The sequence below is a fragment of the Scyliorhinus torazame genome, chromosome 2, assembly GCF_047496885.1.
Source record: "Scyliorhinus torazame isolate Kashiwa2021f chromosome 2, sScyTor2.1, whole genome shotgun sequence".
Classification (NCBI taxonomy): Eukaryota; Metazoa; Chordata; class Chondrichthyes; order Carcharhiniformes; family Scyliorhinidae; genus Scyliorhinus; species Scyliorhinus torazame.
The window spans coordinates 175036745-175061289 of record NC_092708.1 but is presented as its reverse complement, the minus strand read 5'-3'; the positions used below and the strand labels follow the sequence as shown (position 1 = coordinate 175061289).

General features: G+C 48.5%; 1 protein-coding gene across 2 annotated transcripts in view; it reads right to left on the bottom strand.

Annotated features, from left to right (window-relative positions):
• LOC140393912 (uncharacterized) overlaps positions 1–24545 on the bottom strand; it is a 428933-nt gene that overhangs the window by 241193 nt on the left and 163195 nt on the right. The gene's annotated exons all lie outside the window — the stretch shown is intronic.

Here is a 24545-nt window from a genome sequence, read left to right as displayed (position 1 = left end):
TATACAGTGAATGGTAGAACCCTCAAGAGTATTGAAAGTCAAAGAGATCTAGGAGTACAGGTCCACAGATCACTGAAAGGGGCTACACAGGTGGAGAAGGTAGTCAAGAAGGCATACGGCATGCTTGCCTTCATTGGCCGGGGCATTGAGTATAAGAATTGGCAAGTCATGTTGCAGCTGTATAGAACCTTAGTTAGGCCACACTTGGAGTATAGTGTTCAATTCTGGTCGCCACACTACCAGAAGGATGTGGAGGCTTTAGAGAGGGTGCAGAAGAGATTTACCAGAATGTTGCCTGGTATGGAGGGCATAAGCTATGAGAAGCGATTGAATAAACTCGGTTTGTTCTCACTGGAACGAAGGAGGTTGAGGGGCGACCTGATAGAGGTATACAAAATTATGAGGGGCATAGACAGAGTGGATAGTCAGAGGCTTTTCCCCAGGGTAGAGGGGTCAATTACTAGGGGGCATAGGTTTAAGGTGAGAGGGGCAAAGTTTAGAGTAGATGTACGAGGCAAGTTTTTTACGCAGAGGGTAGTGGGTGCCTGGAACTCACTACCGGAGGAGGTAGTGGAGGCAGGGACGATAGGGACATTTAAGGGGCATCTTGACAAATATATGAATAGGATGGGAATAGAAGGATACGGACCCAGGAAGGGTAGAAGATTGTAGCTTAGTCGGGCAGTATGGTCGGCACGGGCTTGGAGGGCCGAAGGGCCTGTTCCTGTACTGTACATTTCTTTGTTCTTTGTTCTTTGTTCTTGCTCCCACAATGATGTCTATCTCTTCAATTCCCACTATTCTATGTCCCACACACACTTATACACTTTCATCCCTGTTCCTAGTCCATTAAATTCTATTCCTACTTGTGTAAGGGGCAAAAGAGTCCACACTGAGTTGTGGAGAAAAACAAATTTATTTTATTTAACTATTCCGGGCCAGTAAGGTGAGGGTTGGGAGGTTTAGGGGGGATTTGAGGAAATACTTTTTTACCCAAAGGGTGGTGACAGTCTGGAATGCACTGACTAGGAAGATAGTAGAGGCGGGTTGCCTCACATCCTTTAAAAAGTACCTGGATGAGCACTTGGCATGTCATAAATTTCAAGGCTATGAGTCAAGTGCTGGCAAATGGGGTTAGGTAGGCAGGTCAGGTGTGTGGTGTTCTTTTGTGTTGCTAAATGCAGGATGATTGGCGTAGTGTTCACAAAGACCACAATATATCTTGAACTTAAACAAAGCTAGAAATGTATTAACACTCCTAATTTGGATTTGACATGTACTCCTAAATCATAGAATCATAGGATTTACAGTGTAGAAGGAGGCCATTCGGCCCATCGAGTCTGCACCGGCTCTTAGAAAGAGCACCCTACCCAAGGTCAATACCTCCACCCTATCCCCATAACCCAGTAACCCCACCAAACATTAAGGGCAATTTTGGACACTAAGGGCAATTTATCATGGCCAATCCACCTAACCTGCACATCTTTGGACTGTGGGAGGAAACTGGAGCACCCGGAGGAAACCCACGCACACACGGGGAGGATGTGCAAACTCCGCACAGACAGTGACCCAAGCCGGAATCGAACCTGGGACCCTAGAGCTGTGAAGCAATTGTGCTATCCACAATGCTACCGTGCTGCCCGTAAGTAATACACAGTAGATTATTAACATATAAACTACACTCATCTACAACTAATCTTTATACTGTTATAATCTATGATCTGCTCTTCCTCGCACTATCTATACTTCTGTCTGTCTCTAGCTAACTCCTGCACTACCTTCTCCCACAAGGCTTATATACACATGAACTGTATTAAGGTTCTCCGCTCCCTTATCAGGGGAACTCATATTCTGCAAGCTTCACAGTGTTGTGAATCATCCCTATTCTGTGAGACCCATGCGGCTTATAACATCCCTCTCCCCCTTAGTCTGAAGAATCCTCTGAAGACCTGGTGAAGGAGGGCATCGGACTCTCTTGAAGTTTGGCTGGGTGTCAGGGGGTGTATATTTCAAGGGCGAACACCGCCTGTGGCACAAAAGTCACGGTGGCTGCAGACACAGAGGCTGTGGATCCAAGGGTTGCCCATCGGAGATCGCCTCTGTTTCCATCTCTGAGCCGAGTTGACAATCTGAGTTATCTTGGTATCTTGACCCCCTTGGCATCCCGCGGAGGCCTGAAGATGTGATTCTGGAAGAGATTTCTGAAGATGAGGCTGCACTGTGGCCTGATCAGGCACCAGATGCAGTTGTAGAAGAATGTTCCGAGGACAAGGATCTTTCTGAAGAAGTGGTCTCCTGGACTGAAGGTACTTTTTCATAGTGAGACTTTGGACTTGCACCTGGTAGGACACAGGCCCTGTTCAGCGTAGGATAACACCGGAGAATGTCGTCGGTGAAGTTTCGAACAAACACCGAGTCACCTGGTACAAAATGCCTCAAACATCAAAGGGGGCAAAGCCCGTGCTGCCCCTGCTCGTGTTCTACTTTCATACCTATACCGGGAAAAATCATGCTAAGGCGGATCCGAAGTTTCCGACCCATCAGCAAGTCTATGGGGATACCCAATCTCCCCGTGTGGAGTGGTCCTGTAGCTAAACAAGAAATGAAGCAGCCTTGTTTCCATCAATCCTGAAATTGCTTCTTAAGGCTGCATTTAAGGTTTGTACCACTCGCTCCACTAAACCATTCAAAGCCGAGTGGTACTTTCCCTGTACCTCTGCACATTGTTTCTATTCACGTAATCATCTAATGCCCTCCTGAATGCCTCAGTTGTACCTGCTGCCACCACAAGTCTAGGCAACGCATTCCAGACCCAAATCACTCGCTGTGTGGAAAACATTTTCTCACATCACATTTACTTCTTTTACAAATCACTTTAAATCGGTGCCCTCTCATTTTTGTTCCTTTTAAGAGTTGGAACAGTTTCTCCCTATCTTCTCTGCCCAGCCCCCTTTTGACTCTGATCATCTCTATCAAATCTCCTTCTGCGTCCCAAGGAGTACAGTCCCAACCTCTCTCATCTATACTCAGCTGACATTTCTCATCCCGGGAACCATTCTTGTAAACCTGCATTCACATCCTTCCTATAGTGAGGCACGCAGAACTGTACACAATACTCCAGCTGAGGTCTAACCAGTGTCCTGTATAAGTTCAGCATAACATCCTTGCTCTTGTACTCTATGCCTCTATTAATAAAACCCAGAATATAATATGCGTTATTAACTGCTCTCTCCACCTGTTCTGCTACCTTCAATGATCTATGCAAATATAGCCCAAGTCCCTTGGCTCTTCCCCCTTTAAGAATTTTACCCTTTCTTTTATAATGTCTCCCCATGTTCTTCCTACCAAAATGCACCACCTCAAACCTCTCCACATTAAACTTCATCTGTCACCTTTCTACTCACTCCACCACCATATCTATTTCCTTTTGAAGTACTACACTGTCCCCTTCACAGTTTACAATACTTTGAAGTTTTGTATCATCTGCAAACTTTGAAATTGTCCCCTGCATACCCAGATCTAGATCATTAATATATATCAGGAAAAGCAAGGGTCCCAATACCGACCCCTGGGGAATCCAACTACAAAACCTCCTCCAGCTCAAAAAATATCCATTGATCATTACTCTCTACTGCCCATTATGACGCCGATGTTGTATTCATGTTGCGACTGTCCCTTTTATTCCATGAGATATAACATTTCTCACAAGTCTGTTTGTTGTGTTGAATGCTTCCTGAAAGTCCATGAACATCACATCAACAGTATTACTCTCATCGAGCCTTTCTGCTACCTCCTCAAAGAACTTCAGCAAGTTAGTTAAACACGCCTTCCTCTTTAGAAATCTATGCTGGCGCTTCCTAATACTGCAAAGGCTATGAGCGCTGACAATATCCCAGCAATAGTATTGAAGACTTGTGCTCCAGAACTTGCCGCACCCCTAGCCAAGCTGTTCCAGTACAGCTACAACACTGGCATCTACCCGGCAATGTGGAAAATTGCCCAGGTGTGTCCTGTATACAAGAAACAGGATAATATCCAACCCAGCCAATTACCACCCTCTCAGTCTACTTTCCATCATCAGCAAAATGGTGGAAGGAGTCACCAACAGTGCTATCAAGCATCATTTACTCAGCAATAACTTGCTTTCAGATGCTCAGTTTGTGTTCCGCCAGGGTCACTCGGCTCCTGACATAATAGCCTTGGTTCAAACATGGACAAAAGAGCTGAATTCAAAAGGTGAGGTGAGTGACTGCCCCTGACACCAAGGCAGCATTTGACCGAGCATGGTATCAAGGAGCCCTAGCTAAACTGGAGTCAATGGGAATCAGGGGGAAACCTCTCAGTTGGCTGGACTCATGCCTGGCATAAAGGAAGATGGTTGTCGGTCAATCATCTCAGTTACAGGACATCACTGCAGGAGTTCCTCATGGTAGTGTCCTAGGCCCAACCATCTTCAGATGCTTCATCAATGACCTCTCTTCCGCTTTTAAAAATAAATTTAGAGTACCCAATTATTTATTTTTTTCCAACTAAGGGGCAATTTAGCATGGCCCATCCACCTAACCTGCACATCTTTTGGGTTGTGGGGGTGAAACCCACGCAGACACGGGGAGAATATGCAAACTCCACATGGACAGTGACTAAGGGCGGGATTCGAACCGGGGTCCTCAGCGCCGCAGCCCAGTGCTATCCACTGTGGCACCGTGCTGCCCTAATGATCTTCCTTCCATCATAAGGTCAGAAGTGGGAATGTTTGTGGATGACTGCACAATGTTCAGCACCATTCGGGTCTTTTTGGATAATGAAGAAGTCCATGTCCAAATGCAGCAAGACCTGGACAATTTCCAGGCAGGGGCTGACAAGTGGCAAGTTACATTTGTGCCACACAAGTGCCAGGAAATGACCAACTCCTACAAGAGAGGATCTAACCACCGCTCCTTGACATTCAATAGCATAACCATCACTGAAACCCCTCAATCAACATCTTGGGGGTTACCATTAATCAAAAACTGAACTGGGTTAGCCATAATAATACTGTGGCTACCAGGGCAGGTCAAAGGCTAGGAATCCTATGGCGAGAAACTCACCTCTTGACCTCCCAAAGCCTGTCCACCATCATGAGTATCAAATTGAAGGAAAAAACATACAAAGTAGCAAAGATCAGTGGGAGACTAGAGGACTGGGAAATCTTTAGGGGGCAACAGAAAGCTACTAAAAAAGCTATAAAGAAGAGTAAGATAGATTATGAGAGTAAACTTGCTCAGAATATAAAAACAGATAGTAAAAGTTTCTACAAATACATAAAACAAAAAAGAGTGGCTAAGGTAAATATTGGTCCTTTAGAGGATGAGAAGGGTTTTTTAATAATGGGAGATGAGGAAATGGCTGAGGAACTGAACAGGTTTTTTGGGTCGGTCTTCACAGTGGAAGACACAAATAACATGCCAGTGACTGATGGAAATGAGGCTATGACAGGTGAGGACCTTGAGAGGATTGTTATCACCAAGGAGGTAGTGATGGGCAAGCTAATGGGGCTAAAGGTAGACAAGTCTCCTGGACCTGATGGAATGCATCCCAGAGTGCTAAAAGAGATGGCTAGGGAAATTGCAAATGCACTAGTGATAATTTACCAAAATTTACTAGACTCTGGGGTGGTCCCGGCGGATTGGAAATTAGCAAACGTGACACCACTGTTTAAAAAAGGAGGTGGGCAGAAAGTGGGTAATTATAGATGATTTGGAGTTGGGGACCAAGGGCAATGTGTCCAAGTTTGCAGACGACATTAAGATAAGTGGTAAAGCAAAAAATGCAGAGGATACTGGAAGTCTGCAGAGAGATTTGGATAGGCTAAGTGAATGGGCTAGGGTCTGGCAGATGGAATACAATGTTGACAAATGTGAGGTTATCCATTTTGGTAGGAATAACAGCAAAAGGGATTATTATTTAAATGATAAAATATTAAAACATGCTGCTGTGCAGAGAGACCTGGGTGTGCTAGTGCATGAGTCGCAAAAAGTTGGTTTAAAGGTGCAACAGGTGATTAAGAAGGCAAATGGAATTGTGTCCTTCATTGCTAGAGGGATGGAGTTTAAGACTAGGGAGGTTCTGCTGCAATTGTATAAGGTGTTAGTGAGGCCACACCTGGAGTATTGTGTTCAGTTTTGGTCTCCTTACTTGAGAAAGGACGTACTGGCACTGGAGGGTGTGCAGAGGAGATTCACTAGGTTAATCCCAGGCCTGAAGGAATTGGATTACGAGGAGAGGTTGAGTAGACTGGGACTGTACTCGTTGGAATTTAGAAGGATGAGGGGGGATTTTATAGAAACATATAAGATTATGAAGGGAATAGATAGGATAGATGTGGGCAGGTTGTTTCCACTGAAAGCAGGTGAAAGCAGAACTAGAGGGCATAGCCTCAAAATAGGGGGAAGTAGATTTAGGACTGAGTTTAGGAGGAACTTCTTCACCTAAAGGGTTGTGAATCTATGGAATTCCTTGCCCAGCGAAGCAGTAGAGGCTCCTTCATTAAATGTTTTTAAGATAAAGATAGATCGTTTTTTGAAGAATAAAGGGATTAAGGGTTGTGGTGTTCGGGCCGGAAAGTGGAGCTGAGTCCACAAAAGATCAGCATGATCTCATTGAATGGTGGAGCAGGCTCGAGTGGCCAGATTGCCTACTCCTGCTCCTAGTTCTTATGTTCTTATGAGTCAGGAGTGTAATGGAATACTCTTCACTTGCTTGGATGAGTGTAGCTCCAACAACACTCAAAAAGCTTGACACCATCCAGGATAAAGCAGCCTACTTGATTACTCCCCCTTCCACAAACATTTAAACTCTCCATCACTGACAAACAATGGCAGCCATGTCTACAAGATGTGCTGCAGCAATTCACCAAGGTTTCTCAGACAGCATCTTCCAAATCCACGACCACTACCATCCAGAAGGACAAGGGCAGAAAATATCTGGGAACCGTCCCAATGGACCATGTGGGCATGCAGTGCCAGTAGCCAATTTAAAGGCCTGGTTTAGCTCAGTGGGCTAGATAGCTGGTTTGTGATGCAGAACAAGGCCAGCAGCGTGGGTTCAATTCCTGTACCAGCTTACCCGATCAGGTGCCGGAATGTGGTGACTAGGGGCTTTTCACAGTAACTTCATACTTGTGACAATAAAAGGCTATTATTGTGTACCTGTCATTAGATGACCATTCCATTGTCTCTGCCTTTTGCCAAGATGTGTCCTGTTTCTCTTATTGTTGTTTTTTTATGTATGTAGTAGTTGTGATCCTAGACTTACCAATAAGGTTGGAGCAAGTCTATCTTGTATTTGACATTATGCTAACTATTTACAGAGTAGTCTCTACATAATGCTAACTCTCTGGTAACCAACAGGGTTAGTTGACTATGCATCAGCTGGTATTTGCTGTTTTCTTTGTACATATTCACCTGCTTGCTTCGACTGATTTCCATAGAATTACAGAATTTACAGTGCAGAAGGAAGCCATTCAGCCCATACAGTCTGCACCGGCCATTGGAAAGAACATCTTACTTTAGGCCATGCCTCCACCTTATCCCCGTAACCCATAACCCCACCTTTTAAAAAAAAATTTAAATACCCAATTCATTTTTTCCAATTAAGGGGCAATTTAGCAATCTACCAACCCTGCACATCTTTGGGTTGTGGTGGCGCAATCCACGCAAATATGGGGAGAATGTGCAAACTCCACACAGACAGTGACCCAGAGCCGGGATCGAACCTGGGACCTCGGCGCCGTGAGGCAGCAGGACTAATCCACTGCACCACAGTGCTGCCCTCCCATAAGCCCACCTAAACTTTAAGATACTAAGGAGCAATTTAGCATGGCCAATCCACCCAACCTGCACATCTTTGGATGTGGAAGGACACTGAAACACCGGGAGGAAACACACACATACATGGGAGGAAGTACAAAGTCCACACAGTCACCCGAGGTCGGAATTGAACCCGGATCCCTGAAGCTGTGATGCAGCAGTGCTAACCACTCTGCCGCCATGCAGGAAGGTTCTATGTCTGGTTTCCTGTAGGCCTTCCAATTCATCTAGTTTAAATAGAAGTTGTAAATCTGTGCTGGTTTTTCGGCTTAACATGAGCATTCTTGATTGTGAATCAGCTGCAAGGTTTCTGTAATTTTTCTTCCTTTATGCTGGAGTTGAGCAGTCAATTGTCCCTTGACTTTCAGGTGAAATGCCTCCTGGACCATTGCGTCTTATGCTTGTTGGCTGGGGTATCCCCCCCCCCCATGACCTCCCAAGCCACTTTAAAGAATCAATAAACGGCTTCTACCTCCGGGTGGACTCATCTGCCGACCACCTCAAAATGAACTTAACCTTCTCCAGCCTCAGGAATTCCACCAGGTTGCTCAGCCACACCCGAGCCTTCGGCAGCTCCAAGTCCCGCCACCTGAGGAAAATCCATCTCCAGGTTATCAGGGAGGCAAAGGTTAAAATATTGGCCTCTCTCATCCCATGGTCTCCCGACACCCCAAATATCGCCACTTCTGGACTCGAGACCACCTCCACACTCAGCACTTCAACATCATTCCCGAGTCCTCTTGCCAGAACCCCTTCAATCTTGGACATGCCCAGGACATGTGGACGTGATTCGTAGGACACCCCACACACACTGCCCACACCTATCCTCTGCCCTCTCAAAGAACCTACTCATCCTTGCCACCGTCATTTATGCCCTATGTACCACTTTGAACTGGATTGAGGCTTAGCCTCGCACATGATGAGGATGCGTTCACCCTCTGCAATGCCGCTGCCCACATCGCGGCCCCCACCTCCCCTCCCAGCTCCTTCTCCCACTTGCGCTTAATGTCCCCCACCAGGGCTCTCTTCTATTCTATCAACTCTTCATAGACATCGGATACCTTCCCCTCCCCTGTCTCGTCCCTCGACACACCATGTCCTGGGCATATCTAAGATTGAGCGTGTTCTGGCAGGGGTACTCGGATGTGATGTCGAGGTGCTGGGTGTGGAGGTGGTCTCAAGTCCAGAGGTGGCGATACTTGGGGTGTCGAGAGAGGACGGCACCTCTCTCCTTACAAAGTCCCGAATCTGCAGGTACCTAAAGCCATTCCCCTGGGCAACTCATACTCTTCCTTCAGGTCCTCCAACTTGGCAAATTTTTCCCCTATAAACAGATCGCCAAAGCGCTCCATCCCTGTCTCCCGCCAACCCTGAATCCTCGTGTCCAGCCCCGTCTGTGCAAACCTATGGTTATCGCAGATCGATGCCTACACGAGGCACCCGCCTGCCCCAGATGCTGCCTCCATTGCCCCCACACCCTTCAGGTCGATACCGTCACTGGGCTCATGGAGTAGCTGGCTGGCAAGAACAGTAGCGGCGCCAACAACAAAGCCCTTAAACATGTTTCCCTACATGATGCAGCCTCCATCCGTCCCCAAGCTGACCCATCCCCCATAAACCACTTCCTAACCAAAGGGGAAGCACATCCCACCTCTTGAAATCTGCTTTCATCTGCTCCACCAATTGAGCCAGGTTCAGCTTGTGCAACTGCGCCCAAGCCCTGCACCACCTGGATACCCAAGTATCTAAAACTCGCCCCAACCACCCTAAAAGCCAACTCCCCTCGGCTCTTTTCCTGCCCTCTAATCCCAATTGGGAAACCTTGGGAAAACCTCACTTTTCCCTATTTTCAACTTGTACGCTGAGGGCCAGTCAAACTCATCCAGGTCCCCATGATGCTTCCGATGCTGACCAGTGGGTACAAAATATACAACAGGTCGTCCACATACAATGAGGCCCTGTGCTCGACGCACCCCCTGCCCCGCTCAATACCTCTCCAGTTCCACAAAGCCCTAAAGTGCCATTCCCAGCGGCTCTATCGCCAAGGCAAAGCGCAACGGGGCGAGCGGCACCCCTTCCTCATCCTATTATGCAGACCGAAGTACCACAAACTCTCTTGGTTCGTCCGCACACTCGCAACCGGCACTTGATATAGCATTTGGATCCAGTTCACAAATCCCTGCCCGAACCCCCCAGCAGCTTCGGCAAATACGGCCACTCCATCCAATCAAATGCCTTCTCCGCGTCTATCGCCACCATTACCTCCACCTCCTGCCCCTCTGAAGGCAACATGATTACATTGAATAGTCTCCTCACATTTGCCGACAACTGCCTCCCCTTTACAAAACCTGTTTGATCTTTGCCCTTGTGGTAGTAGAGGTATTACGGTACCTAGTAATGCTGGAACACCATTGGTAGAAATTGTATGCTTCCTATTGGTCAAGCTGAATGGTAGCTCCGCCCTGCTAGGCGGGGTATAAGAGCCCCTGCCGCCCCAGCAGCCTTCTTTCTGTACCTGAGTTGCTGGGGGAAACATCTAGCTTATTAAAGCCTTCAGTTGGACTACAACCTCGCTTTAGTGGTCACTGATCGTGCATCAATTTAATGAGCTAGATTTAAAAGGATGGAGCTCCAAATCAAGCCGGAGTGTCTGGAACTCAGCCCCCACGCGGCGAACTCAGCGGCAATCTTCAAGCACTGGGTGGCGTGTTTTATAGGATATCTCGGGATAGCCGAAAACACACCTACGGGAGAACAGAAAATGCAAGTCCTGCACTCAAGGGTGAGCCCGGAGATTTACACCCTCATCGAGGAAGCGGGAGACTTCGATGCAGCAATAGAGCTGCTAAAAGGACATTATATTCGCCCGGTAAACCTGGTCTATGCCCGACATCTGCTAGCAACGAGGCGAAAAATCCCTGGGGAATCACTGGAAGAATTCTACCGTGCACTCCTGGTGTTGGGGAGAAACTGCAGCTGCCCGCAAGTTTCGGCGAGCGAACACACAGAACCCTTGGTCCGGGACGCTTTCGTGTCAGGTATGCTGTCCTCCCAAATCCGCCAGCGATTGCTGGAAAAAGACACTCTAGGTCTCAAGGAGGCACGGGTCATTGCAGGCTCCCTGGATATGGCCTCCAGAAACGCCCACGCTTACATTCCCGACCGCGCGGCAGCCCCCTGGGCAGCGTGGAGCCTCTCCTCAGCCGACCCCGAGCCATCCCCATCCCCCCACAAACTTGTGCTGCAAGGCAGCGCGGCCACCCCGGGGGCCCCGCTGCTACTTTTGCGGGCAGGCCAAGCACCCCCGCCAGCGCTGCCCGGCCCGCGCATCCACCTGCAAGGGATGCGGCAAAAAGGGCCATTTCGTGGTGGTATGCCAGGCCCGTGCAGTTGCCTCCGGTCTCCAGCGGCGAATGCGGACCGTCACTACAAACCTCTCCACGGTTCCCGTGCGGCCAGCGGGTGCCGCCATCTTTCTACTCCAGTGCCACGTGCGGACCCCGGGTGCCGCCATCTTGTCCCGCGGGCGCCACGTTAGATGGATGGGCGCCGCCATATTGTGCACCCCCTGCCATGTGCGACCAATGGGAGCCGCCATCTTGGATGGACCCCCAGGACCCCAGCTCGGCTGACCACACACTGCCCGAAGAGAACACTCAACTGCTGCGATTAGCCTCGGTGACTCTGGATCAGTCCCGGCCTCGAACACTCTCAACTGCTACAATGACCGTATTTATCAATGGGCACGAGACGTCCTGCCTAATCGACTCTGGGAGCACGGAGAGTTTCATACACCCCGACACGGTAAGGCGCTGTTCTCTCCTCGTCCACACCGTTAATCAAAAAATCTCCCTGGCCTCAGGTTCCCATTCAGTAGAGATAAAGGGGTTTTGTGTAGCAAACCTCACAGTCCAGGGAAGGGAGTTTAAAAAATACCGGCTCTACGTCCTTCCCCACCTCTGCGCGGCCACACTCCTAGGGTTAGACTTCCAGTGTAATCTCCAAAGTCTAACTTTCAAATTCGGCGGCCCTCACTGTCTGCGACCTCGCGACCCTTAAGGTCGACCCGCCTTCCCTGTTTGCGAACCTCACCCCGGATTGCAAACCCGTCGCCACCAAGAGCAGACGGTACAGTGCCCAGGACCGGATCTTTATTAGATCAGAGGTCCAAAAGCTACTGAGGGAAGGAGTCATTGAAGCCAGTAACAGCCCCTGGAGAGCTCAAGTAGTGGTGGTAAAGACCGGGGAGAAGCATAGGATGGTCATTGACTCCAGTCAGACCATCAACAGGTTTACGCAGCTGGACGCGTACCCTCTCCCCCGCATATCCGACCTGGTAAACAGGATCGCGCATTACAAGGTCTTCTCCACGGTGGATCTTAAGTCCGCCTACCACCAGCTCCCCATCCGCACTGGTGACCGCAAATATCATAGATTATCATAGAATTTACAGTGCAGAAGGAGGCCATTCGGCCCATCAAGTCTGCACCGGCTCTTGGAAAGAGCACCCGACCCAAGGTCAACACTTCCACCCCATCCCCATAACCCAGTAACCCCACTCAACACGAAGGGCAATTTTTGGACACTAAGGGGCAATTTATCACGGCCAATCCACCTAACCTGCACATCTTTGGACTGTGGGAGGAAACCGGAGCACCAGGAGGAAACCCACGCATACACGGGGAGGATGTGCAAACTCCGCACAGACAGTGACCCAAGCCGGAATCGAACCTGGGGCCCTGGAGCTGTGAAGCAATTGTGCTATCCACAATGCTACCGTGCTGCCCCTCGAGGTAGATGGGCGGCTATATCACTTCTTAAGGGTTCCCTTCGGTGTCACCAACAGGGTCTCGGTCTTCCAGCGCGAGATGGACCGAATGGTTGACCGGTACGGTTTACGGGAAATATTCCCGTATCTCGATAATGTCACCATCTGCGGCCACGACTAGCAGGACCACGACACCAAGCTCCAAAAATTCCTCCAGACCGCAATAATCCTTAACCTTATATACAACAGGGATAAATGCGTGTTTAGCACCGACCGCCTAGCCATCCTCGGCTACGTAGTGCACCCCCTTATGGAGTTCCCCCTCCCTCACTGCTCCAAGGCCCTGAAGCGCTGCCTAGGGTTTTTCAGTCACTACGCCCAGTGGGTCCCCAACTATGCGGACAAGGCCCATTTCCCCTGTCGATAGAGGCCCGCCAGGCCTTCAGCCGCATCAAAACGGACATTGCAAAGGCCATGATGCACGCCATCGATGAGTCCCTCCCCTTCCAGGTCAAGAGCGACGCGTCTGACGTAGCTCTGGCGGCCACCCTCAACCAAGCGGGCAGGCCCGTTGCCTTCTTCTCACGTGTCCTCCATGCTTCCGAAATCCACCACTCCTCAGTCGAAAAGGAGGCCCAGGCCATAGTAGAAGCTGTGCGACATTGGAGGCATTACCTGGCCGGCACGAGATTCACTTTCCTCACTGACCAACGGTTGGTTGCTTTCATGTTCGATAATGCACAGCGGAGCAAGATAAAAAATGATAAGATCTTGAGGTGGAGGATCGAATTCTCCACCTCCAACTACGAGATTGTGTATCGTCCCGAGCCTCCTGACGCCCTGTCCCGCACAAGTGAAAATGAAATGAAATGAAAATCGCTTATTGTCACAAGTAGGCTTCAAATTAAGTTACTGCGAAAAGCCCCTAGTCGCCACATTCCGGCGCCTGTTCGGGGAGGCTGTTACGGGAATTGAACCGTGCTGTTGGCCTGCCTTGGTCTGCTTTCAAAGCCAGCGATTTAGCCCTGTGCTAAACAGCCCCAAGTGGACTGCCTCCGAGCCCTCCACGAGGACCTCTGCCACCCGGGGGTCACTCGCTTTTCCACTTTATCAAGACCCGCAACCTGCCCTACTCCATCGAGGAGGTCAGGACAGCCACCAGAGACTGCCAAAGCTACGCCGAGTGCAAACTGCACTTCTACCGGCCAGAGAAAGCGCACCTGATAAAGGTTTCCCATCCCTTTGAACGCCTCAGCATGGACTTCAAAGGGCCCCTCCCCTCCACCGACTGCAACACATACTTCCTGAACGTGATTGACGTTCAGGAAGTACTCCCGGTTCCCATTCGCCATCCCCTGCCCCAACATGACTGCAACCACCGTCATCAAGGCCCTCCATAGCATCTTTGCACTGTTCGGGTTCCCCGCCTACATACACAGTGATAGGGGGTCCTCCTTTATGAGCGACGAACTGCGTCAATTCCTGCTCAGCAAGGGCATCGACTCGAGCAGGACGACCAGCTACAACCCCCGGGGTAACGGACAGGCAGAGAGGGAGAACGGAACAGTCTGGAAGACCGTCCTACTGGCCCTACGGTCCAGGAATCTCCTGGTCTCCCGCTGGCAGGAAGTCCTCCCCGATGCCCTCCACTTCGTCCGGTCACTGCTTTGTACCACAACCAACTAGACACCTTATGAATGTCTCCTCGTCTTCCCCAGGAAGTCCTCCTCTGGGACCTCGCTCCCGACCTGGCTGGCAGCTCCCGGACCCATCCTGCTCCGAAAACATGTGCGGGAGCACAAGTCGGACCTGTTGGTTGAGAGGGTCCATCTTCTCCACGCAACCCCCAGTACGCCTACGTGGCGTACCCCGACGGCCGACAGGATACGGTCTCCCTACGAGACCTGGCACCCGCCGGAGCCCCACGCACACCCCAGCCACCAGTCCCCTCCTTCCCTCCACCAGGGCACCTTACAGGAGGATCGGTCCTTCCACCGGCCCCATCTAGGCCCCCCCACCCACCGACGCAGCCCGCAGGTCAACAGTTTTCCCCACCAGCGCCGTCTAGGGGTGTCGAAGCTGCCACAGAGATCGAGGCCACGCTCACGGAGTCACAGACGCCCGAGCCTCCACCGGAGTCAACACCGAAGCTCCGACGATCACAGAGGACGACCAGGGCCCCCGATCGACTGACTGCTTCATTTTAAATTGTAAATTTAAATCATAAATTGTAAATAGTTACTAGAATTGTAAATAGTTACAAAATGCTGTACGGAGGTATTACGATACCTCCATAACTAATTCTATCACGTTGCCATGTTTGTAGTATCAGGCCACCACCTCCGCCGGACTCTTTTTTTAACAGGGGGTGAATGTCGTAGTAGAGGTATTACTGTACCTGGTAATGCTGGAACACCATTGGTAGAAATTGTATGCTTCCTATTGGTCAAGCTGTATGGTAGCTCCGCCCTGCTAGGCAGGGTATAAATGCCCGTGCCGTCCCAGCAGCCTTTATTCTGTACCTGAGCTGCTGGAGGAAACATCTAGCTTATTAAAGCCTTCAGTTGGACTACAATCTCGCTTTCGTGGTCATTGAACGTGCATCAGCCCTCTCCTCCCACTCCGTTTTCTTCTTATGAGCCCAAATTGATATATACTTCCCCCTAACCACTGCCTTGAGTGCCTCCCACAATGTGGTGGCCATATCGTTTAGGGCCACGTATCCCCAAATTGCAGCCGCACACCTACTTATCCGCCAACAATCCCACATCCAACCTTAATGAGAGTGAAGTAGAGCATTGCCACGAGGAAGGCATGGGGAGGGGGAGGGAAAAGGCCACGTCTGCCTTCAAACTCCTCAAATGCATGAACACATGCGATCGTTTAACCAGACCATTCAACCCCTTCACGTTCCACATGACCAGCCTGGTCGTGGTAGCTTCCCACCCCCTTCCCCTGCTGATCAGCCATACCCCTTTTTGGGCCAGTTCCCGACCCGCATCACGAGCCCCTCCAGGCCCGCCCTCGGATTTCCACTGCCATCGATCTCTTCCAAACTGCGGCACACCAGTCACACCCATGTCAGCAACGCTCTCTCCTCCCCGCACATACTGAAACAACAAACCAACTTGCTCTCCGTCCCCCATGCCTTCCTCCTGGTAGCCCCTCACTTCACTCCCGTTCACTGGTCCACTCAGCTAGCATGGTGGCTCCCTGCCAAAGACCTCCAACCATCCTACCTCACTCCAATTCCCCCCCCCAAAAAAACCCAGCCATCTATCCTTCAAGAGTAACAAAAGAGCAACCATTGTTGCTCCCCTGTCAAAACCTGCTCCCAAAAACCTACCACCAAACACTTTCAAGAATACCCAAAGATGCCTCCAAAGTTCAATGTCCTCACACGCCTTCCCGTTCATTGTCCCTCATAAATTTCATCACCTCCTCTGACGTGTTGAAATAAAGCTCTCACTTCTGGAAATTAACCCACAGGCAGGCCAGGTACAGAACCCCAAACTTCACCCCATTTTTACAGAGGGCAGCCTTAATCCAGTGAAACCCGGCCCTCCCCTTCGTCAGCTCCGCACCTAAGCCCTGGTACACCTGCAGCTTGTACCCTTCCCAGGTGCATTTCCTGGTCTGCCTCACCAATCAAAGGATCTTCTCTTTGTCCCGAAAGTGGTGCAACCGCACCTCCATCGCCCTCGGCGGCTCACCCATCTGCAGCCTCCTCCTCAGCCCCCTGTGCGCCCAGTCCACTTCCAGAGGCCAATCAAAGGACCCCTCCCCCATCAAATTCTCCGACATCTTTGCCACATACACCGCAGCCTCCGCACCATCAATACCTTCAGGCATCCTGACAATCCTTAGGTTTTTCCTTCTGGAGCCATTCTCCAAATCTTCCACCATCTCCCTCAGTTTTTTCTGGCTCTCCCACATCACTCCCATCTCAGCCACCAACGAGGAAAACTGCTCCTCATCCTCCCCCACTGCCTCCTCCACTTTCTGAATCGCCAGGCCCTGGGACTCCAGCCTCTGCTCCACTCACTCAATCCCAGATCTCAGTGGTTCCATGACCTTGGCTAGGTCGTCCATTCCTCTTTCCTTTGCTGCTGAAACTTATCATTCCAGAACTCCACCAACTGCTCTGTCGACCACTGAGCAGGCAGTGTAGCTCCCTTGCCCTCTGCCATCTTTCCCTGTGGCGCACCACTAAAAAGCTCCTTCTCCAACAGCACTTTCTTTCTCGTGGCGCTCCTCTTCTGCTGATCCATGCACCAGCCACCAAAGAAGCATTACTTTCCCTGAGAATTCCAGTAATCTTTCACCCTCAAATACTTTGCCTTTTGGGCAGGGCAAAGATCAAAAAAATCTGCTTTGGGCAGGAGCCATCAAATGTGCAACCACTCGCTCCATGGCTGCCAGCGGAAGTCCTATAAACTGAACAGTAAACAACCTTTTTTCTGCACGCAATTTCTTTTTTGCCTCGAATAAAATATTTGGGGTTTGTTTTTGCTTCTACCTGTCTCGCTAGCTATACCATTTTGCACAGTCAGGATTTCCTGTGACTGCAATAAATCAGAGAGTGTCTCTTCTAAGACAACAGAATTCCTAATTAATCCTTCAAGGGTTTTGTATTCACAAATTTCTGTAAATCGATTATTATCCTTATTTAAAAAATCTATGCTCTCCTCCAGTTTTTGGATGCACCTATTAAATTTTGCTCACTCTGTGATGACGTTTTTACAAAGTTTAAAATAAGTGTCAAAGACATGAATAACTTGTTCATATGGTGTGTCTTTGTTTGTGCCCTGTCTGACCACTACATTATCTGCACTGTTGCCTATGGCATACAGTAAGGCACTCACCTGCTCCTTGCCACTCTTTTCTGCTAATCCAGATGTAAAACCAGTTCTGCCACTTGTTGGCTTTTTGCGGGCTACTGATGTGGGTGAAGCACTCTGATAATGACAGGACTTTCCCCATCTTTTCCTTTTCCCATTGCTTCATCTGGAGCTCAGTTAAAGATTTTTCCGCATTGCCTTTGTCCTGCAGTCATTTATCCAGCTGCTACTTCCAATCGCTGGGCTCTTCACTTGTTGCTCCTTTCATTATTTTGAACCTTTGCCACCATCTGTATTTGTTGGTTTTGATCTGGTTTATGGTAGCTATGGTCCTGAATGTACCAATAAGGCTGAAGGCAATACTGCTAGTAAACACTGCTACCTACCTACATAGGGTGCTCGTTCGGGGGCTGGTGCAGGGCCTTGGACTGCACTGTAGGGGTTCAATGATTCTAACCACTATTCATGACAAGCCCATGCATTGGCATAGCCATGTTGACTACATTTCCTCACTTCCTGCTTCCTGTAGGACACCATTCCATTCTTCCAGATTGTCCATCTCTATTGTACCTGTTCAGATGATGCAACATTTCCACACAGAGCTTCCATTATGTTTTCCTGTCCCTTCAACTGAAGATCCCCCCAGCATGGTTGACAAGGCCTGCTGGTAGGTCCAATCTGCTCTCATCCCTTGTCCTCCATCCCAGAACTATGATTGAGTTCCCTTTATCCTCACCTTCCAACACAGCAGCCACCACATTCCTTCACCATTTCCATCACCGCCAGCATGATATCACCGCCAAACACATCTTCCACTGCCCTTCTCGCATTCCAAATAGACCACTGGCCCTGTGACACCACTCCTTTACAAGGAGACCGCAATAACAACTCCCGCCTAGGTGCAGGTCGGGGAGTGAGACCTTTAGGGAAATGGAGGAGTATTGTAATTATATTGGAAGAAATCTTGGGCGGGATTCTCCGCCATGCCATACCATTTTTCTGGTGTGCCGCGCCCCCGCTGGCAGCGGGATTCTCCATCCCGCCAGCCGGCAAATGGAGTTTCCCATTGTGGGCAGCCCCACGCCGTCGAGAAAGCCCCAGGCATGGGTGCGCTGTCGGCGTTACGGAGAATCCCGATAGCAGAGAATCCAGCCCCTTGTTCTTTCATTTCTATCATTGTCTATGCATTCTGCTATCGCAGATTCAACACTAACCTTCTGAATTAAATCAATGAGATTTTGATTTTGATGTACCATCAATGACCATGAGATGAAAATGCTGAAACTATTGAGGCTTTATTGCACAAGATGTTGCGCCTCCTGCAGCTGGAACCAGAATGAGAGCAGCGCAGGAGAGCATACACCTTTATACGGCGCCTGCTGGGAGGAGCCAGCAGGCTGGGATTTACTGTGGTACCTGTAAGACAGTGGCAGTACCGTAATACGCGTAGTGTGTTACCAGTGGTGTTTACCACAGTGTTCACCAGTATTGTGTGTACCAGTGAAAATGGAGCCTCTGGGACTATGAATACGATTATGAATAATTTGAAATCCTCAGTGAAAGATCCTGTTCAGTAGATACACTGCCTACTCGTGTCTCTGGCCGTTTCTTACTTGGAATAAAATGATTCATCTTCACAGTCCTCTTGCCTTACTTACCAGTAACTTGAACATAGAAGAAGCTCTCCTTTATGATTTGGCGCTAAAAGCATGTACGTAGAGGGCACTTGATGTCAATGAAACATACAGGGCAGGTGACCTGCTCACTGCTGCCACTTCTTGCCGGAAGACTATACACAGCCTCGTTTTATTCTCATTTAAAAGGCGGCAGAGGCTGCTATTCTCAAAAAAATGCAGATAGTGACAATTGGGTGCTTCTCCCACAACAGGGACCACCATGGGACCGCCGACACCAATCGCTCCATGACCCTCCCAACACCCGGCCGCAGCTCGCGACCCACACTTTGAAAAACCCTGACCCAGAAGCTTCCAAGATATGGGAATTATTCCAAAATCTCCCATGCTCCAATGTCAAGGCCTGGAGTTGGGTCTGCAGACATCTGGAGAAGAGCGGAGGTGAGTTGACGAATCCCTGAAACAGTCGGGTCCAGGTATCCAGTTGTCCATTGTAAGTGAAGGCAAACAAATATTGGCTTTCAGATGTGAGTGGAAGGGCAAAGAAAGCGTGCTGAAAGTCAATTATGGCGAAGACCCGGGCTCGAGCTGGAATTTGAGCCAGTATGTGGGCGGGATTAGGGACGAGAGCATGTAACAGCTGTGCGATGGCATTGATTGAACGTAAATCCTGTAATAATCGGTACTGGTCTGGTTTGGCTGGTTTAGGCACAGCAGGTATGGGGGTGTTACATTCTGATTGGCAAGGGACCAGAATACCCTGTTGCAACAGCTCTCGGATTAATTTGTCTATAGACGGGGCAGCCTGGGGTTTCAGGGGGTATTGCCGAATGGAACGCAGCGTTACATGGTCTTTAATCGTTACCTTAACGGGTGTAACATTTGCCTGTCCCACTTGTGATGGGTATTCTGCCCAGACCTGTGGGTTGACATATTCCAAAACGTCACGTCCCAGGTGATGCTGAAGTCGAGTGTTAATCGTTTCAGGGACCTCAAAATATTTTATGGAAGTGCCGTCTGGCATGACTTGAAGTGTGTACTCTGTCGGATCTGAATGATCCACTGCCCTCCTTACCATAGGCCCCAGATCCTTGGCATGGTACTGGTCATGGACCTGACGTGTAATATGAGGGCGTACAGAAGCTGACTGTGGCCATAAATGTGGTGGTATCGTTACAAAATCGGCTGTACCTTCTTTTCCCGTGACTGTGGCTGTAATCTTGACTGGCCATTCGGTCCCAATTAACGGCCGGTATATATCCTCTAACTCCCTGTTCTGTCCGGTTCTGTCATAGGCCAGGGTAACGTGGTGCAGTGAATGTTCAATGTCTAACGCCCACCACTGGGGTGTGATAGGAATATAGCATTGTTGTCTCATCCCCCATGATTGAACTGTTACCCCTTCATCTCCACACTCTAGCCGTAGCTGGAAGATACACAGTAAATCTCGGGCCAACAAGTTACAGTCCAATCCAGTAGTCACCACAAACTGATGATCTGTAGACTTATTCTCATAAGTGACTGTCACAGGTTCAGAAATAGGATACTCACACACCTGTCCTTGGAACCCCGACAAATGCTGGGTGTGGTCAAATAGTGGTAGTCGAAGTTCTGATTGCACCGAAGACATGGCTGCTCCAGTGTCGATTACAAATGGGTAATATTGATCTCCTATCAGCAGAGAGATAATCGGTTCCCTGTCTAATTGGAGAGTCCTTATGACTAAATTAGCTAGTCAATCTTGTGTTTGGAAAGGATTTGCCGGGGAGAAGTCGGTGTACCTCGTTTGTCCTCCCCTTGGTGGGTACCCCCTCTTTTGGGTCGGGTAGTCTCCTTCTGCTGCCCGTCTTTTAAAGGGGCATTCCTGATGCCAGTGATCTGTACGGCCACAATTAAAAGATGTATTATTCCCTCTATATCTGCCCCGTCCTCTTTTCCCAGTAGACCAATGGCCCCTCAGAGTGGGTGGCAGTTGTAAAGCTGTTGGTGCATATGGTGGGCCATAAAGAGTGGCTGAGGATCCATTTGAGTAGGTTTGATATTCTACCCCATGTTGATCCACCCACCCAAGGTCACAATATTGGGGTTCCAGCTGGTAAGCCACTGTATCTGCCGCTGGTTGGGGTCTCAGATCATCCTTTTTCATTACATACTCAGTCTTAATCTTTGTAACTGAGCCTCCTTCCTGGCCTGCACCCTCCTTCCAATAAAATCTGACTGCCCGTGCCATCTGGGAAGGGCGTTCTCTGTCCAATTCATGTTATTACATTTCATGGCAGTAGCCACGGAAGGTGGTAGGCAATGCATTAACATAGCACAATATTGAGGGGAATTCTGACCATTTTGGTACAGCAAGTCGCCTGACTGCCCACGGTAGATTTCATTAAAACGTTCCAGAAATTCCTCTGGCTCCACAGTCTTTTTGGGTTTGAGGTCTAAGATAGCAGAGATGTTTATGGGCTTTTGAAATGTGACATTCAACGCATTCAGGATTTGTGCCCGTCTATCATCGTCCAAAGCATGGGCTTGCTGAAGTGCGGCGTGGCTAGCATAATTCAAGTGGTTGAGATGACTGCGGTACTCTGCTGGGGTTAAGGCCTATTGCAGCATCCGGGTTGGGTATTTTCCTAATTGGCAACTGTCTCAGAGTGTCACTAAGGGGCGCTTTAGCGGATTCCTCTGGCTCTTCAAAGACTTCAACGTCCTTCCCTTCCGATTGGGGGAGCTCCGGCTCCTCAGAACTATTCCCGTCCTCTTTCTTTGTTCTCATACTTTTCTGTCCTACCATATCGGTCTTAAGGGATCTAGGTGGTATGTGTAATTGTTTCTGGATAGGATCAGGCCCGTCTCTCATTGTCCGAGATCGGGTCAAAGAGCTAACTGGGCTTGTGGAACAGAGCTCCCCTTCTCTAACAGACGGTGAAGGTGCAGAAATAGGACTCAAACTATCAACCGAAGGGACTGGAGTGGCTGGCATGATTTGAATCTGGGGAGCAGTGACTGGATATAAATTATGGTACCCTGGTGGTTCTGGAATTAATGCAGACAATGCTACTGGTGCAGTCGGGACTCTACCCGACATGGTCCAATTCTCGAGGTCATCATCTGCCTCTGTCAATGCGAGGCCAGCCATTGAACTACGTAGCCCATTTTTTAAACTCGAGTCTGCCCCACTGGGTGTCTCCCTCTCTTTACTTGCGCATTTTTAAAATGCACACTCCTTCTTCAAGATCTTCAGAGTTTTCTGGTTCCCCCCTTCACTAATTGGAATCCCCATTCTAAGGGTATTTTCTTGCCAACTTGATAACATGATCTTATCCCTCTCCTCTTGACAATATTGTCTCCATAATCCAATTAACTCTTTTGCTTTCGTACTTTGGCTCTTTTTCCAGATTTCACCCTGAATTTTCTTAATGATGTCCAGATCTTTAGTGTCCCCCAAGTGGCCATTTGCCACCCAATTTCTTCCTTAAAGTTGCTGACATTTTCCTAAAATCCCTCGCTTTATCTGGATAAATATCACATAATATTTGCAATGAACTGCCTGGATCACTCGTGTTATCCAAGCAACTCCCCATAATCTCAAACTAGTCCTCAAGACTGCGTTGTTCGCCACTACGGTCCAAGGATACAATTTTAGCTTAATCAACTATAGTTTCGAAAACACTCATGGAACTAAACCGTCTTTCCGACGTCCCATCAATTCCAAAACACACACACGTGGAATTAAACCGTCTTTCCGACGTCCCATCAATTCCAAAACACACACACGTGGAACTAAACCGTCTTTCAGACGTCCCATCAATTCCAAAACACACACACGTGGAATTAAACCGTCTTTCCGACGTCCCATCAATTCCAAAACACACACACGTGGAATTAAACCATCTTTCCAACGTCCCATCAATTCCAAAACACACACACGTGGAATTAAACCGTCTTTCTGACGTCCCATCAATTCCAAAATCAACTCAAAACTGAACTATCAATCTTATGATATCCATCAGTTTGTTTTTTAACCCTCAGTCGCACCTACATCGACTGAATTTTTAATTTTCTAATCCCCAGACTGACCTTTGATTTCGTCGAGATGATCTTTCCGTACCAACCGCGGGTGACCAGACCAATCAGACCATGAGAAGAGGGGAAAATCAATGTGGTAATTTTCCAGCTACACACATTGTGGGCCCATTTCCACTTTCCTTGTCCAACATCAGTCTAATTCTGATTTCGCAGCTGGCCATTGACCGTCTGGAGAAATCCCAGGTTTCAGCACCAAATGACAATATTGAATTCTTTACCCGTCAGTCTGGCCTCAATAAAACTCGAGATGGATTTGTAGGTATAGTATTATTTATTTTTAACCAACTTGCAAGGCTGACTCGCTCCACGGAGATTCAGAACACACAAGCGCTCTCCTGGAGCTCCAGAACCGAGTGAGATCGGAGACAAAGAAATCTTTACAAATCTCATTCAAATGGCATCAAGTTTCACATACAAGATTCTCATAGGCCATCCTATACACCTCCTTACCTGGCCATGTATCCTGATTGGCTCACTTCGCATTACTTAACCGTGGGCCTCTTGTTACCCAGCATCCTTTTCCCCATCCTTGCCATGCTTTTTGAATCCCTTTGTCCTTTGTTTGTAAACTCACTACTATCAGACTGGCTCACATCTACATTATTGTAACTAATATTTGAACTAACTATTTTATATCACATTAGTTTGTTCAATTCCTCACTTGTCCAGTGGAGAGCTGGTGGAGGATTTTTGTTTACTCATGTTGATCGAGAGACCAATCCTTTTCTGTAGAATAAGCTGATCGACAGTACACAAAATGTAATAATTCAATAATGAATGTTTCCCTGATGCTTTATTGATGTTTTATTTTTGTCGCAATCGGGGATCACGTCAATTTACTAGTGTTAAAAAGTGGTCATATTGGAACACAGTGAGAAAAGTATAGATCTACACCCTCTGAACTTAACACTGGGCTCAACAATTGTGGCTCAGATCCACTGTTTCCATCTTGTTCTTTTGCTGGTTTCTTACTTTATACCTCCAATTTGCATTTATTTGCATTTCTATCTTTTCTCATTTCAGGCAAAGAGACGTTAGCGACCTGAAATGTTAACTCTGTACACGTGCTGTGATTTCCAGCATGTTCTGGTTTTATTGCTGAGTGAATGTACATTGGTTGAATGCAAAATCTGCAGGTCAAGTGAAGCCCTTGCAAAATATACCTTGTGATTTAATTTAAAAATGTTTTATTGTGCTGCTGTATTGGGAAACAAAAGTAATAAGTTATATTTTCTGAAAAGATGTGGAGTACAGTTAGCGATGATGAGAAATCCTTAAAGCAGAGATAAGGAGGAATTTCTTCAGCCGGGGTAGTGAATCTGTGGAACTCTTTTACGCAGAAGGATGTGGAGCCAAATCACTGAGAGTCTTT